Source organism: Oreochromis aureus, linkage group 17 (assembly GCF_013358895.1).
Source record: "Oreochromis aureus strain Israel breed Guangdong linkage group 17, ZZ_aureus, whole genome shotgun sequence".
NCBI classification, from domain to species: Eukaryota; Metazoa; Chordata; class Actinopteri; order Cichliformes; family Cichlidae; genus Oreochromis; species Oreochromis aureus.
Genome location: NC_052958.1, coordinates 5,862,797 through 5,881,233, shown reverse-complemented (window position 1 = coordinate 5,881,233; position 18,437 = coordinate 5,862,797).

The following is an 18,437-nucleotide window of genomic DNA, read 5'->3' as shown; positions in this document are numbered from 1 at the left end:
TTTCTTGCCAGCCACGCTGTGGAGTACTTCGACGTGTGATGGAGCATTGTCCTGCATGAAAATCATGTTTTTCTTGAAGGATGCAGACTTCTTCCTGTACCACTGCTTGAAGAAGGTGTCTTCCAGAAACTGGCAGTAGGACTGGGAGTTGAGCTTGACTCCATCCTCAACCCGAAAAGGCCCCACAAGCTCATCTTTGATGATACCAGCCCAAACCACACACACACACACACACGTAGAAAAACATATTTAGTACACACATTCAGTAATGTATATACCTTTATATATGGTACATATATTTATTACTTTTTAGATTAACCATTTTTATATTTTGCTTGTTGCACGTTATTGTATTTTGCACAACTCTGTTGCTTGTGAAGCTTGCACACAAGAATTTCACTCGCATGTACTGTACCAGTGTACCTGCACATGTGACGTGACAATAAAGGTGATTTGATTTGATTTGATTTGATTTGAAACCAGTACTCCACCTCCACCTTGCTGGCGTCTGAGTCGGACTGGAGCTCTCTGCCCTTTACCAATCCAGCCACGGGCCCATCCATCTGGCCCATCAAGACTCACTCTCATTTCATCAGTCCATAAAACCTTAGAAAAATCAGTCTTGAGATATTTCTTGGCCCAGTCTTGACGTTTCAGCTTGTGTGTCTTGTTCAGTGGTGGTCGTCTTTCAGCCTTTCTTACCTTGGCCATGTCTCTGAGTATTGCACACCTTGTGCTTTTGGGCACTCCAGTGATGTCGCAGCTCTGAAATATGGCCAAACTGGTGGCAAGTGGCATCTTGGCAGCTGCACGCTTGACTTTTCTCAGTTCATGGGCAGTTATTTTGCGCCTTGGTTTTTCCACACGCTTCTTGCGACCCTGTTGACTATTTTGAATGAAACGCTTGATTGTTCGATGATCACGCTTCAGAAGCTTTGCAATTTTAAGACTGCTGCATCCCTCTGCAAGATATCTCACTATTTTTGACTTTTCTGAGCCTGTCAAGTCCTTCTTTTGACCCATTTTGCCAAAGGAAAGGAAGTTGCCTAATAATTATGCACACCTGATATAGGGTGTTGATGTCATTAGACCACACCCCTTCTCATTACAGAGATGCACATCACCTAATATGCTTAATTGGTAGTAGGCTTTCGAGCCTATACAGCTTGGAGTAAGACAACATGCATGAAGAGGATGATGTGGACAAAATACTCATTTGCCTAATAATTCTGCACTCCCTGTACTTTCTTCTTAGCATCTGGATGGACCACTGTAGGACTGATTTGGCAAATGAATTCACTTGACAGTATATTGTACTAAACTGTCTATTAGATTTCACTAACAGAACACCAGACTGCTCCAGCCCTGGCTATCAGGCAAAGTCAATACAGAATCAACTCAGTTTTATGTTCTGGAAGCAGATGCTCTATCTAATTTCTAGATTGTGCTTTTTTGGGTTTTTTTTTTTTTTTATAGCATTTAAAGGTGCCCTGGGTGATCCTGAATTTTTCCTTAATATTTGCTGGTATAGACACTGAGTACCTCTCTACTTGGCTGTCCTTCATTCTCCATACATTAATACCACTCCTGCATGCCATGAATTTTGTATCCTTTGTCCTATAGTTTGTTTTTTCCTCTGGCCTCCAGGTATCACTGATTCCAAAGCTGAACATTCCAGGTCTGCTGTTACTAGCCAAGACAGATCATGTGCTGCTTAAAAGAGAATAAAACCTGGCTTTCAGCCAAACACATCAGCTATGCAGCCACTGACGTACATCATTTCCCTCTCTCAGGGCACATTGCTTACATGCATAACCTTCAGATTTACATTTCCTCACCGAATGATTACTCGAAATAAACATGTCTCATGCAGCAGGGTGGGAAACTCTATAAACTACCTCGATTTGGCATCACAATATGTCATAAGTGAGCCAAAATTTCTTTCCATTGTCTGTCAGCAAAGAGGATGACAGTGATTGTAGATGATGATCATGTAACATAATGGACTCATATCAACAGCAGATGTGTTTTTTCAGACTAATGGCTTTGTTCTTTTTCTGTTTGAAAGATGAAAAACTATCTAAAAGTCACTTTGATCAGTGCATGCTACACTCTCCCACATTGTCAGGATTGGTTATGGTTCCATTGTAGAAGCACTGCTGGGTAAAGATGACATGAGGCATGACTGATGGTTGGCATGACAGCTCGGAAGCTATCTGGAAAGATGTTTCTGAGGTAAGCGGGCTTTGAGCTTTAGTACAGTGATTTACTTTGTTTGGAATCAGCAGGGTGACAAAGGAGAGGGGACACATGGCTGATCAAAAGTTATGGCAGACTGGATCAGTTGATGCATTTGTTTAAATAACTATCAGACTAGAAGCTACGGTCCACTTCTCAGCACTGATACCACTATGGAAACTCACTCCACATTTCTGGGTAGTTTTACATTTTCATTTTTAGACTTTCTTATCCTCTTAAGAAGCTGTGAGGTTTTCATAATATGCTTGCCTCAGTAACAATGTAATACACTTATCTAAGCACTCTGTGCGTTTCTGTAGGACTATCAGTCTCTTGTTGTGGAGGGATTTTGGACCACTTTGCTTTACAATCTTTACAACATTGATTTAGTTCATTGAGGCCCTGCCACAGCATTTCAGGCAGGTTGAGGTCTGGACTTTGGACCATTGCAACACTTTGATTCTTTTCTTTTTCAGCCGTTCTGTTGTATATGTATTGGCATGCTTGGGATCATTATTCACTGCTGGGTAATTGTTGTGGTAGGACCCCATTTCAGACAAGCTTTAACACTCAGTCAGATGGTTTCACATGTGACTCTAAAACACTTTGGTCTACAGAGGACTTCATGGTTGACTCAGTGACTACAAGGTCCCATGGCTGCAAGTCCAAATCATTACCCCTCTACAATTGTGCTTGATAGTTTGTATGAGGTGTTTGTGCTAATGTGCTGTCAAAGGCACAAGTTCCTACAGGGTAATCAGGACAATGCCCCAGGAAACAGAATGGAGGAGGGGTCCAGTCTTCAACATTGGGCCTCTCCACCTTATTCACTGGGTTTGGTTAAAGTTGGACACAGGACTGCATACACTCATGTAAACACTTTCTTCTCCACATGAGTGTATAAGTGAAGCTGAATGCAAAAGAAAATGAGTGTTCTCAAAAGAAGCTGCTGAAATATAGTTTGGCCTAAGAGGTTATCAGGAGCAGAGCAGAACTCTAGTTAACCTTTGTCAGCCTGCATTTTTTCAGAAACGTTACCAAGTACTATTCTTGGGGCTTTGCATTAATAATATTAGCATTCGTATAAAAATAAATATAAATAGATGTGGCATTAAAGCAGGCCTTTTTTTCAGAGAATCAGATTGACTTTGATACAGTGAGAAAAGGACCACATCAAAAAACATAGGAAATCGGATGATCAACTCACTGCTGTGAGAGTGCTGTGACTGTCAGCCCTTTGTCCGACAGACTCCAGCTCCTGCACGTTGGATGGCAGCTGCTGATGATAGTTCTGGTTCTGTTCTGGGGACCCTGTCTGACCTGATGTGTCACTCTAACAAGAACCTGCAGCAGGTGGAGGACTGGTTCTGTGCTGAGCCTCCAAAGTCCATAGAGCAGAACAAGGACTGCCAGCTGCAGCACACAGTGGTGTAGTTTTAGTTTGATGACGGGATGAGAAACTCCATGGAGAGAAAGCTGATTTTTGCTCTATTATTTATTTTCATAAAGTATATATGCTATGATTTATTAATGTATATAAGAACATGTGGGTGTGCCTTCATTTGTGGTCATACCCTCATGCAAATGGATTACTTCGTTTTCCTTTTAAGACATCAGAGGACCTGATTGAGATGGTGGGCGAGGCGGTTCTGGCACATCTACAGCTGCTCGCTAGCTGGAAGAAGTCCTTACCCTTGAGCTACCTGAATAAGAATTAACGTGTAATTTAATAAAAGAATTAAAGAATACTTAGCTGTCATCAAGCTACAGTTACTCTCTATTTTGAAGATGTCCAATAAGAGCAGCTATTACTGATTAAAGACTGAAAATCATGTAACAGGAACTCTTTGGCAAAAATGTTGTTTTTCACCCATTTGGCAGCAGAGGTATGGCTAAATCAGTGCCACATTAATAAGAGTTTTTAATACAATAAATTAAATAGAGCAAAAATCTGTGCTTGTAGAAAAAAAGCTTTTTTTTAGTTTAAAAAAGAACTGACTGAAAAATGATCAAACTTATTTAAATTCTGTGACCTGAATTTCTTGCTAGTTCACATCTGCTTATTTGGCTTTCATTTGCAAAGCCATTGTTGCCACAGGCACATGTCATTGTGGTTGGCATGGCTGTTTAAAAAGATAAAACATGATATATGCGAGTGAATAAACAAAATTTTTTAAGCATAGTGTGCATGGATGCAATTAAATTTAATGCCTGCTTGGAATCAGGAATTGTTGCACTAAAATATAACTGTCTTTAAAGACTTTTAGATGCACTTTCACCTCTACTTTGAGGGTACAGAGTCCTTCAGGTGGTGTCATTGTGACTAGCACCACCAGCAGCCCTGCTGTGAATTGTGTTGTTGGAGGGTCATGTCCTCCTTTCGGTCTCCCAGCATCCTCCCAGCGCGAATTCCCCTCCCTCTTGTGTGAAGCTGTTAGTGTGCTAATCGCTTCAGCCACACTCCATTATCAAGGTGCAGTGTGCCTCTAGTAAGTGCAGTCCCTCACTTATCACCTGGTCTTTAGGGGATAGTTTGAATAAGTTGATGACAGTTGCAGAAAAGTATAAAAGAGTTGTGGTCTCCATCATACATAGACACCACACTGATGAATCAGCAAACAGTGAGCACACATCAAATATTTTTACTCATACCAAACAGCATTTTTGTTTTGTCTCTGTAGACTAAAGATGTGACACCAGTTTGCTATTGGTGTCCTTCTAATGTAAGGGATGTACGACTATATCCTCTGTCTTTTAGAAAAACAAAACATGTTCCAAACTTTATTGAAAGCTGAAACATAACAGTCAAAGATCCATCACTGAATCATATCTGACCTGCTTCTGGGCCCCACCTTTTCCCTTTTTTATGCTGCTGGGATTGTGGTTACAGAGTATATCAATTAGCCCTTCATGCTGTATTTGAAGGGCTACTTGGCCATCAAAATGGGGCATCTTACAATACAAACATGCGACCGTGGCTCAGGGGGTTGGGAAGGGCACCTGTAACCGGAAGGTCGCCGGTTCGATCCCCGGCCTCTCTGTCCTGGTCGTTGTGTCCTTGGGCAAGACACTTTACCCTACCGCCTACTGGTGTTGGCCAGAGGGGCCGATGGCGCGATATGGCAGCCTCGCTTCTGTCAGTCTGCCCCAGGGCAGCTGTGGCTACAACCGTAGCTTGCCTCCACCAGTGTGTGAATGTGAGCGTGAATGAATAATGTCATTGTAAAGCGCTTTGGGTGCCTTGAAAAGCGCTATATAAATCCAATGCATTATTATTATTATTATTATTATTATTATTATTAAATATACAAGGAAGTGCAGGGAACTGGAGAAAACAGAGGGGGAAAGCTTTAATATCTCACCTGAAATAGCAATCTACGCCAAGCCATTGTTTTTGGAAGCTCCAGTCATGGCAGAGTTGTTGTGTGTGGTTGATAAATATTGTACAGACTTGTGGGTCTGGGTTCTAGATTCCTTCAAGGTGTACCTAGCTATACCTGCCAGGCTTAGGTCTGTCAGCTTCAAGCTGGATACAGCTACCAGCTAGCCCCCCATGGTACCCTAATCCACAGTTATCGAGATTCATGTCATCCCACCCCAGTACCCTAGTTCCTCAACTTTCACAGTTGAAAGAGTGGGCCTACTAAGCCTCCAGTGCACGAGCCATAAGAACTTCCCAGCCTATAAAAGCATCTGTGTTGGCTAGCCTCTGGTCTCTGTTAGCCTCTGTCACTTTCTACTTCTAAGTTATACCTCTTGGCTGACATTCACGAAAATATGTTTTTGTCCCTTTTGGCTAGTCTGTGCCAGAAGGGTTCAGAAGTCCCAGCCTTCATCACCAGCTCCTTGCTCCATCCCAAGAGAGCTGTTTGTACCAGCCACCTTCCTTGATCCTGGAGGGTCTTTACCTTCACCACCTCTGGATGAGGTCCATCTGCTCAACTCATCTCTTTCTGGCCAAAAAAGGTTTCTACTTATACTGGTGCCCCCAGTCCTGCCTCTAGTCTGTCCTACCGAGAGGCCATACTTGCTGTCTACCTGAATTCTTCAACACACCAGCAAAAATCACACAAAAGCCTCTGGGCTCTACACCCAAGATGTAAATTTCTTCTTCTGGTTGTTCACTACTGAAACACCATCCAAGCAAATCTGTTCCGAAAACACTGATTTGAGATGACAATTGATTTACATCGCATTTCACATACATTTGTATTTTATTTATATTCACATGCATGTTTGTCAGGATTATTATGAATACAGTGCTTGGATTCATCGACTTCTAACTTAAGATTTTAAAAAAGCCCAGCTAACCTGCCTGCTCTCCCTTCCTTTGACTGCACATATGAAAAATCCATAAATGACATTTGAAGAACATGCAGGCCTTGCTCTGCTCTGCTTTATCGCTTTAGCCAAATGGAATTACAGACATATAATCATAAAAAGAGAAGGCAATCAGAAGTCAAAGTGACTGAAAAGTACACATCTGGGCAGATAAGAAAATCATTTTACATATAGGCCTGAGATTTCCTATATTGCTACCAGACTGCAGCAGAAATATTGTGGTGATCATTGTGATATTGGATCTCTGCGCTCTGTTATTTTGTCAAATGAACAGTCCAAGCCCTGTGGCTTTCTCCTATCGAATTAGACTAAAACACATATATTTCACTGAATGAACAGTCAACTATTGTCCAAAATGTCCTTAGGACGGAGAACTCGTGGCTTCACTCAAACAGTCACAAAAAATTAAAAGCATTAATGACGAATATGAAATTTCATGCACTGAAAAACAAATGAAGAAACGCATGTGGGCTTGCAAAGAGGAACACAGACTGCCTGTCACTCTCACTGCAGATCCAAAACAGCCATTAAAGTTTGGCTGATGGGCTGCTCTTTTCCATAAGCTATTTAAAACAAAATGTAGGCAATCACTTCTGTGCAGTGACATAAGACTTAGCATGGAAATGACGAGATCATGAAAGAATGTTCTTTTGAAGTAATTATGGTGGTGAAATGCTGAAATAGAGTTGTCAAGCTCCTGACCCCATTATGGCTTCAAATTTCTTAACAAAGTTTCAGCCCTTTGAAATGCACTGAATACTAATGACGCTGTGATTTAAAGTGCTTTGCCTTTGCTCTTGGGACTATTGACAGTTGTAGAAGCAGAATTTACAGACTTCTAGTGAAGCAAAGAGCTCACACTGCAGCCCCGGGTCTGTTTTTACTGAGCTATTCCTCCATTTTCACATTTGTGTTCCTGCCCATGTGTAAAGTAACATTTTTTTAATCATAAAAAATGATTACACACCTGTGTGTGTGCATGTGTGCACAAAACAGACAATGTATGTGTTTATTGGTGTAACTGAAATATATCTAAATGTCTAATCTTTCCACCAATGATAATTTTGTGACAATAAAAATAAGATATACATGGCAACTGTCTCAAAAAGAAAAGCTGCAGATATTAAAGAAATTACAACTTGCACTGTTCATGAATGCTAGCCATCTAATGAGATTCAATTAGAACAATATTTAATCATGTCACCTTTAGGAACATGTTTTTAGAGGACTGTCTGAGTCATACCTCATTTGATTGTTATTCACATGGAAATTGTGAAAATTTGAGTTACGTATTTCCATCAATCCATTTTGTTCCACTTACGCAATTCAGGATCGAGATTAGACATGCTCTGGACCGTTCTCCAGTCTGTTGCCGATCTAACACAAAGAAACGGGAAACCATTCACACTATATTTGCACTTATGGCCAATTAAAAGTCACCAGTTAGCCTAACATGCATGCATGTCTCTGGGAGGAAGAAAGAACACATCATCTCAACACAGAAAAGCCTCAACCAGTGTATTTGAACCCAGAACCTTCTCACTGTGATGCAACAGTGCTAACAACTACACCACTGCATTACCTGGTAGTGGTTATGTTTGTAAAAATATATTACATTTATTTAATATATATTGTTTAAAATATTATTTTAGATGACACAAACAAATCGTATGGCACATTCAGGCATTATATTCCTTTAAATACTGAAATCAGCCTTTAGTCAGCCTCCACAGGTCCCACGCCTTGTGCACCTGCTTAGCACCAACATATGGTGCCAGAAAATGCTGTTTTCCTTTTTTATTTGAACTTATTAAGACCAGGTAATTTAGTCCGGATGGACGAGCAGAAGGTGAGGGCACAGGGAGTCATGGCAATGTGGACAAAGGCTGTTTTGCCGCAGGTTGGGAGTATGAAATTCAGATCACTATAGTTAGCCTGATAAATATTCAGTCAGGACTCAGAACCTGAATTAAACTTTAACCTGATCATAATTTATATTCTAAGGACTTGGTGGATATAGGGTTTTAGTATTTATAACTATGTATGAGTTTGCCGAGTTGTATAACTGAAGACCATAATTTTTATTTAACAATGTTTAGAACACAGTTTAAAGACTTTTTTCCTATTAGACAGTGTGTGAATGTATGAATAAAATTAAACTTCAACTGTAACTTTATTAAACCATATCCACATGAAATGACATTTTGGAAATGTCAGTAAATTTGATATTGCTAAATGATATCAGCACTTAGTATAATTGCATACAGGGACGGTAGAAAAATGTTTAAACCCTCTTTAAATTGTAAGGTCATATCAGGCCATCATAAAAGTCGTTGGGTCCTAAGCAGGTCTTAAAATTAAGTAAATACAACTTCTGAGTCAACTTCAAACTAACAGCAAAACATGACGTACCATATTACAGCATTTCATTATTTATTTAACAAAAATTAAGCCAAAGTGCAGAAACACTGTTTAAAAAACAAATTGCAGCCACATTCCATGGGAATGAAGACACACAGCAGCCAGGTGCTGATAACCAAATATTCAGGTGTGTTAACATAATGCCAAGACAGAAAGACATCAGCAATGATCTTAAAGAAGCAGCTCTTGCTGCCCATCAATCTGGCAAGGGTTATAAGGCCATTTCCAGACAATTTGAAGTCCATCATTCTATAGTGAAAAAGATTATTCATATGTGGAAAACATTCAAGACAGCTGCCAATCTTCCCAGCGTTGGACACACCAGTAAATTCAGTCCAAGGTCAGACCGTGCTATCCTGTGAGAATTTGCAAAAAAACAAAAACCCAAGCGACATCTTAGACAGACCTCCATTAAATTTCAAAGCTGGTCATGCCAATACAAGTACTGAACAAGTATGGTTTGATGGAGAGATTACCAGGTCTTAAATAAAATAAAACGCCAGAAAGCGTAGGCTTGCAAAGTTGAACAAACTACAAGACTTTTGGACAGTTGGGACTAAAGAGTAGATGTCTGGCTATAATGCACATCAGCTTAAACACCTCACACTAGCTGTTGAGCACGGTGGTGGAGGAGTGAGGATTTGGGCTTGTTTTTGCAGCCACAAGAGCTGGGCAGCTTGTAGTCATTGACTTTGATGATGAACTCGTCTGTGTACCAAAGTATTCTAGACTCAAAGTGAGACCATCTGTCAAACAGCTAAAGCTTGGCTAAAACTGGTTTTTCAGGACAAATACAGGACAATGACCCCAAGTACAGCAGCAATTCCAGTACAGAGCAGCTGAAATGGGAAAGAATCAACGTGCTGCAGTGGCCCAGTCAAAATTCAAAATTTGTTCCCTCTCATATCCCAAAAGGTTGATTCTGTTTATTTGGACGTAGCGTTTTAAATGGGAGAAACATTTCGTCACTCATCCAAGAGACTTCTTCAGTCTCAGCCCATTGTTCATTCAGTGGGCTAGTTTCAGTCATTGTGCAAATGTACTGTTTATAAAGTTGGGGAAACCTGCAGTCAGCTGAGACTGAAGAAGTCACTTGGATGAGTGACGAAACGTTTCTCCCACTGAAAACGCTACAGATGAACAGAGTCAACCTTTTGGGATTTACTTACCTGGATGGTTGAGCATGCATCAAGACGTTTCCTCTCATACTTTTTGAATTATATTGTGCTCAAAGATAATTTGGAATATTTACAAAAAGTACTCCAAGCATATTTATATTTCTCAGATTTAAGCAATATTGTCATATTTGTTTTGTTTTGTTTCTGTGAGTTGGCAATTACAGTTCATTCTGAAAGATGGCATTTTCAGCAAGCAAAGTGTGCCTCTGGAGTCATTATCTACATTAACAGTTTATTTTAGGAAACGATGTTAGTGGCACTGCTTCTAGTTAAAATAAGTTTTTTTATTTTTCTCCAGACCATATATAATATATATTATTAAAAAGTCAAGACACCTGAATTATCCTAATATTAGACAGGGAACTTTCCCATATTCCACCAGACTTACATGTTACATGTTGATAAGTAATAACAAAGCTGACAGTTTTAAACCAGGAACCCTCTTGCTGTGATGTGAAACCACTAACCACTTGCCCAGTATGCAACATGTAAATGCCATCAGAACATTAAACTTATAATAAACCTTTTTTCATTTAACCTTTTCATATTCTCGACTCCCTGTGCAACACTTTTGAAGTAACATGCTTATCTTCCCTCCTCATAACTTACAGACTGTGTTGCCACTTTCGTACTATTCAGACCTGAGGTTAGAGGATTGTGCTGCAAATGTGTGACATACTTTGTCTGTTTAGTTTAATTTTAGTGCAGTTTAAAATGTATGTGTGACAAAATTGCTTGGTTGTTAGCTACCTTAATACTTCAATTTCACATGTTACACTTAGGCTTTAAAGTGGGCTGGAACAATCTGGAACGTGCCATCACCTTTAGTTAATGAGTAATTACATCTGATAGGCAGGCTAATGCATTTTACTAGCAAATTAGTTATTTTTTGTATCTAGCGTTGCTGCCAGAGACGGAATGGCAATACTTGACATGTAATAAGAACATAGCAACACCCCACTGCCAGCTTACACCTTGAACACATCTGTTTCCTTTACATTCCTGTGATCTGTTCGTTGTGCAGATATATAAAGATATATATAATGATGTATATAAAGTTTCAGTGTCAGTACTTCTGTATCTAGCTAGCTACAGAAGCAAATTGAACATAAATAGTAATGTTTTTTAAGTGGCAGATAAGCCAAATGTAATTACTGCATTTACCAAGGAGTAAAAAAAAAATGTTACTGGACGCCCTGATAGACATGAAAATACTAGGCATACTAGATAAATGCTAGAGCAGGGTTAACCGCTTAGTTTGCTGTATTGTGATAAAGTTTCCAATATCAATCCATTCATGATGCTGAATAGGTTCTCTCAATGAATTTTGCATTTTAAACCAGCTTTATAGTGTCTAGCAGCTGGAAATCATACATAAAGCATGCAGAACATCTGCTTATATCTTGTTGAATTCAAATCGCTAAATCCATAAAAAGAGCAGCAGCGCAGATCATCTTTACACAAAGAAGACTCTACTGAAGCTCACAGAATAAATGATTATGTGACTCCAGATAAGTCTTCACCCCACACTGCACTGCTACACCTGATCTTAGGGTTTTCCCACCTACCCCTGGTTACGTTACTGCTTCACACACAAATATAAAGGGAATCCAGTAACAGATTAGTTTTTTAAAGCATTACCCCCAGCTCTGTTTGCCTTTATGTTCGTTTTTATTGTTTTGTTTTCCCAGCATCACTTTGCATTATTGACATTTCTTCCATGAATGTTAAACTGTAAGGCTGGCAATATGTTTTCTGCTTTTGCCATTAGTAAACCTTGCATTTCTATCTTCCAGTGGTATACATTATAGTGACAAGTGATCACAATTGAAAGACCAAATGAAGAGCCTATACTCATCCTGAAATTTAATACAGTATGCTTTGAAAAACAGCAGGTGATTTTACTAACTTTGAAGTGGTGATAAATCGTCTGCTACTGCCACCGGCAAATGTTGTCTTGAGCCAATAAAATAATCCAAATTTGATTATTCCTCTGACTTTGAGTAATATAGTTTATATTGGTTGCAGTTTTGCAGTGATCAGTAATACAACCAAGGCAATTTAGAAGAAGAAGTTTCAGGACAAATCTATTGTTCCTAGAAAAAGGAGAGCAGGCGCTCCGACATTATTTACGATGGAGCTGCTCTGCAATGTGACGTGCTAGATGTTTTAAATAACCAGACAACTGAACGACTCTAATAACCAAATAAAAAGCCGACTGTTATCTTGAGTTATGGTGAAGGATGGAGCCTCGTGCCCCTCTACTATTATGTCTGGGATCCATGTCATCAATCCTACCCATAGCATTAAATCCTGGCCAGGATCTATGAACCCCTATTGGTATTGGATTTCAGGTCTGCTATGAAACCCTCAGTCAAAGCTTTAAAACATCATCTTTGTCTTAATCCACTGATCGATAGGTCTGACAGGTTGAAATAACACAATAAAGTAGATTTAGTGGTCAATCAATCGGGGGCACGTCATACTTCAGAATAAAGGATGGCGCGTGGTGAATTGGAAAAAGGAGTAAAACTCTATCCCCAACAAAAGGGAATGCCCCAAATTAGTCCACAGCACCACTGAAAACTGTAATGCACGTTTACTAGGAAAGCAATTAATAAAAGAAAAAACAAGATCTAGTGCAGCAAAAGCAACAAAAGATTGTGAGTCCTAGAGACACAACAAAAATGTGTTGTTACAAAACCCCGATACTGATTTTTTCTTTCTAATAGTGTATCCTCATTTGTCCTGAGCAGATGACAGTAAATACATTTCCAGAATAGGTGTTCCATCACGTCTGTAGCCAATTATGTTAAAAATTTGTTGTATTATAGAGGGATTAATAAATAATTCTGTATAAGACTTACTTTACATAATTTGCAGTTGTGTTATTTTGCTGATTAATGCCAGCACACTTCAGTTCAATTTAGAATTTACAGAAATCTACTGTATGTATCATTTTCCTCTAAAGAAGGGGTGTGAATGGGTTGGGGCAATATTGAAGGAGCAGCTCTTTTTTTATTCAGTGGTGGGTAAGAGTATATTTGTGCCCTAAGGTCACACAGAGTGGCACTTGGGCTGATCAAAGAGAAAATTGGACCAACCAATAGGGGCTTTTTGGACCACTCCAGTGCCCATCTGGTGTGACATTCAAAAATGAAGCATGGAAGTGTTCCACTGGGGCACAGACATATCCCCAAAAAAAGCCAGTTTGGCAGTCATTTTAAAAAGCAGTGGCTGCTGTGATGAGTCCATTATGCTTAGTACGTTAAATGAACTTGGTGCCTGGAGTAGTTAATCTCAGACTTCCAGCTTGGTCCAGTGTGTCCAACCAGTGCCAGATAGCCAGAAACAAACATCTTAGAGCACTCTGCAATATGGACCATGTGAGAGATGACAGAAGTAAAAGGCTTTTAAACAGGTCGACAGGCCTTTATTTCTATTTTGCACCTGTATTTCCCACAGCAGAGGAGTAATTTGCCATAGTTACAGTACAAATTAGTTGGCCAATCTAATAAAAACTCAAGTTGAGCAAAGAATTTAACAAGAGAACAAAATAAGACAAATAACTGATTATCTCCAGCTTAGACATAATGATCCAAAACTAAATACACTGAGGAAACAGTTCTGCATTGAGGCTATATAGCAGAGCCCCTGACAGCATAGTCTCTATAGTCTGCTCATCACCATGGGTGAAAATACATTGCTCATCATCAGGAACAGCAACTCTTGCCTATATATTCAGTAGCTCCTTCCACCCCAATTAAATGACAGATTGAGCACTGCTATAAGTTCATTTAATACTGAATTGGTGTTATATAATAGTTTTTTCTATAAAAGTGTGAAAATAAATGTAGATATATTAAGAGAATGCATCTGCCCTCTATTTAAAATCAATATATCCTTCAATGTATCCTTGAAATATTAGGCAAAACTCCCCTTCGTAATACCACACTTGGCACTTTCCCCCAGGATCTTGACCATAAAAAGAGTCCAAAAGGATTTTTAATGGTTTGGAAGACAGAGGTAAAATGCAGTCTAGGGGGTGAGAAATAAATTAGTAAATCATAAATTCTAATTAGACTGTCTTTAGGATTTCATGATTGATTCAGCCGAAATGTGCACACAGCACATTTAGGTTAAATGCACTGTGTATTTATGTTGAGCCGACACAAACCTCTCTTTGACAGACTATGTTATGCTAAAGTTTGTGACAATAAAAGCCTACTTTAACTGTACTATAAAAGGGTTTTTTCTTTTTTAGTTAAAAAAGAAAAAACATGATTGCTGCTGCAAAACTTTAAAAGAAAATAATTAAAACATAACCCTGACAAATAAAAAAAAACACTCCCGTTTCACCTCTATTTCAAATTCTGCATGAAATTAAGAAATGCATAAGAAATTTGTTTAGTTTTGTGGTTGCGTAGTTTTGCTTTGGAAAATCTATGATTTTGTACTTTGGTAAAGTGGTTCTTTAAACTCAATGCTAACATCACAATGCTAATATGCTAATAGGATATCAAAACCAGCTAAACCATGGCTTAGCTGAGGTTTAGCAGGTTTATTTTGTAGCATTCTAGAAGTTGGTATTCACTATTAATACTGATTTTATTTATATTATTTGTATTTGACAAATATTATTTTCTCATTCTACTGTTATTTGATTGATATCAGAACAAGTTTTCAATGACTTTATCTGATGTTGAAGAAACTTGTCAGCATCATGGACAATCCATCCCATCCCATATGCCTCACAGTTTGGTCACCATAGCACACACAGCAAAAGGCTCAGTCTTTTGCTATTTTCTTCATATTTGCACTATTATTCTCAAATGTGAGATACTGTACATACTGGCCTTTATGTTTCGATTCTTACTGTTTTTCTTTTATAATCTGCATCATGTTATTGAATAGTTTTACTATATTCTCTTGTTTTAAATTAATTTTTTTCTATAAGTCTGAGGTCAAGGTTCTCAGCTGGAGAAGGATGGAGTGCCCACTCCAGGGTATCGCAGTGTCATTTTCATGAATGAGGGAAGGAAGGAGTGCCAGAGTGACAGGCAGATTGGTGCAGCGACTCCAGTGAGCAAATGCTGTACCGGTCTGTTGTGGTGAAGAGAGGTGGGTGTTCAAGCAAAGTTGCTGGCTTACCGGTCGCTCTATGATCGCACCACAAGCTCTGTTTAGTGACCAAAAGAATAAGATAATGGATACAAGTGGCAGAAAAGAGTTTCTGCCGAATGGTGTCTGGGCTTTCTTTAAGAGCAAAGGTTTACTTTACTCAAAGTAAAGCCACTACTCATCTTTTTCAAAAGCAGCCAATTGAGGTGACATCTTATAGTTGAGGTCTTTCAGGCATGTCCCACTGGGAGGGCAGACTCAGGACACACGGGGGAGATTATGCCTCTCAGCTTGCTTGGGAACACCTCGGTGTCCCTGACAGAAGAGTTGGAGAGAGGGCTGGGGAAACTGCACTGAGGGCATCTCTGCTTAGAATCCTTCCAAACCAACCTGGAACCAGATAAGTGACGAAAGATGGATGGATAGATGGATGGAGCGAGCTCCAGAGGTACAGCGCTACTAATTAGAAGGTTGTTGGTTCAATCGCCAGCTGCTGCAGTCTGTATATCCTTGGCGAAGATACTAACCCCATGTTACTCTCTTATGCATCCATTTGAGAGTGTGAGTATGTGTGAATGTTGCATAAAAAGCACTTAAGCAGTGAATGAAGCATGTTGTATAAATCACTTTGAGTGCTCAGGTAGTGTAGAAAGGCAATACATAAGAACCAGTCATTTACCATTTACCTGTACATGGACGGATAGACATTGTGCCAAAGGCTGCTTTGATTCTAGTTGCTTATACTGTTTCTCAAAGCCTCCTTGAATTACCAGCAGCAATGCTGTCAGCTTAATTTGAAATAATCCCACAAACAGTATTGTTAAACATTTCACACTCGACAAAGCGTTTTACCTGTGAATGAACACAAAAGAGATTATCTGAGGAGTAAGTCTACTGTTAACAGTAAAAAGCTATCGCTCTTCTGTGCCAACTCGATGGCTTCCAGGTAAAATTACCTTGACACGTAAGCTGGCATAGATGTACTGCCCAGGGAGACATATTGAAAGTGTAACCCAAATGTTTCTTTGTATAAATTACACTTCATGACAAACTGCCACTGCTGATAAAGACCCATTTAAATGTATAGAGGGACATCATGGGGGGAAAAAACTGCCACTGGGAGGTTAGAAAACTTGTGCTATCAGGATGGTTCCCCTGAGGCCAGTAAGAAGCTGAACCACGGTGTTCTCTCCATGAAGCCTATTGTTAGTCTAATGAACAGACAGAACTTGATTAAAACATTTCAAACATCATTTGGCCCACAATGCGGTGTCGAGAGGCTCCCCCGCAGAGCACACTTAACACCCCGATGATCTGAGGCAGGAGGCCTCTTACCCTCACTCAAAGGTGAGCCCACAAATCACTGTAATGCATTCAGCAGGGGTCTCTCTCGTCTTCTCTGGTTCCCCTTCTCCTTCTCTTTGCCGCTCGTAACGCTCGTCGTTAAAAATTCATTAGACACTGTTTGTATCGCCTCCTCAAGGATGTCACCCTTGATGGCCAACTGTGTAGGAAAAGGCAGTTTCCGCAGGCCGGAGGGGATTGATGGAGCTCCCAGAGTGCGCCGAGGTACACTCCGTGGCTTTGATGTATGCGTCAGATCACCGTGTTAGAGACATGCTCGGCGTTTGAATGAGACACACAAGAGGTTTAGAGCATGACCACAGACTGTGACCTCTGCGAGTTTAACTGCTGTTAGAGCTCTTATACCCAAAGTGCACTTGTGGAATGTTTGAATAGCTGTCGTTTTTGAATTACTTACTTGCAGCTGTTGTGGCGTGCAGTGTCATGTGTATTGTTAACTTCCAGGTAAGTAACTGACAGTTCTAAAAATGATAATAATAAATATAACGGCAAATATGAAATGTTTGTGAATTAATGCAGAGGCAGGGAAAGTAAGTCGAGGAGTTGTGGGGATGAGAGCAGCGTGAAGTGGAACAGATGGGTAGCAGAGTGAATGACGGGGAGATTGACAAACTATTTTAAAAATAACCCTAAAGCATCCTTTTCTTAAACTCAAAAACAAATCTCATCTGCTTCTCCACAGCCTCACACTTTGTATAAATGACCTTTTAGTTAATTGATGAGAATTGCAATGAGCTTTCATGCACAACCATGCACTATATTAACATATTTATTAACTTTCCTATAATGGGGTTATAGATTATAATCTATTGGCCATTTGTGATTTGACACAAATAATTTGATCATAATAGATGCTACAAGTGCATTGGTGCAAACAATGAATGTGGCACCACTACAGATGTTTGAAATGATCATCAGCGCAACTTTCCTTCAGCGACAACTTTATTAATATTTATTAAATAAGAATAATAAAAATATTTATGCCCAAAATGCTAACTTAAATTGATAGCATCTAAATTTTCCATGTAATTTTCTTACATGGGTATAATGTAAAATGTTAAATTCAGTGGAATCTAATTAAAGGACATTTTCTTGATTGGTACAGCTTTAGTTTATACTAAGCATATTTTCCAAAATGATTAAATTATCTGAAAAGTAATTATATGTTTTTATATTTCAGTTGCATTTTACTTAAGATTATTGCTTCCTCTTAATGAGGGGCAGAGTCTATGTTTTAGTGTGGCATTGCTCTTGTTTAAAGCCTAAATCATTGAATTTACAATATAACTAAACACTTATCATCCTTTTAAACTAGGGGTGTCAAACTCATTTTAGATCGTGGGCCATAATAATAATGGATTGGATTTCATATAGCGCTTTTCAAGGCACCCAAAGCGCTTTGCAATGCCACTATTCATTCACTCTCACATTCACACACTGGTGGAGACAAGCTACTGTTGTAACCACAGCTGCCCTGGGGCAGACTGACAGAGGTGAGGCTGCCATATCGCGCCATCGGCCCCTCTGGCCAACACCAGTAGGCGGTAGGGTGAAGTGTCTTGCCCAAGGACACAACGACCAGGACAGAGAGCCCAGGGATCGAACGGGCGACCTTCCGGTTGCAGATACGCTTCCCAACCCCCTGAGCCACGGTCGCCCCCAGCTCATTTTGACTTTCAGTGGGACCAGTAAAATCACACCATAAATGTGTAAAAAAACCGAGCTCTGGTACTTCAAAATATAAAGTTTTTGTTAATTTACAGAAAATATCAG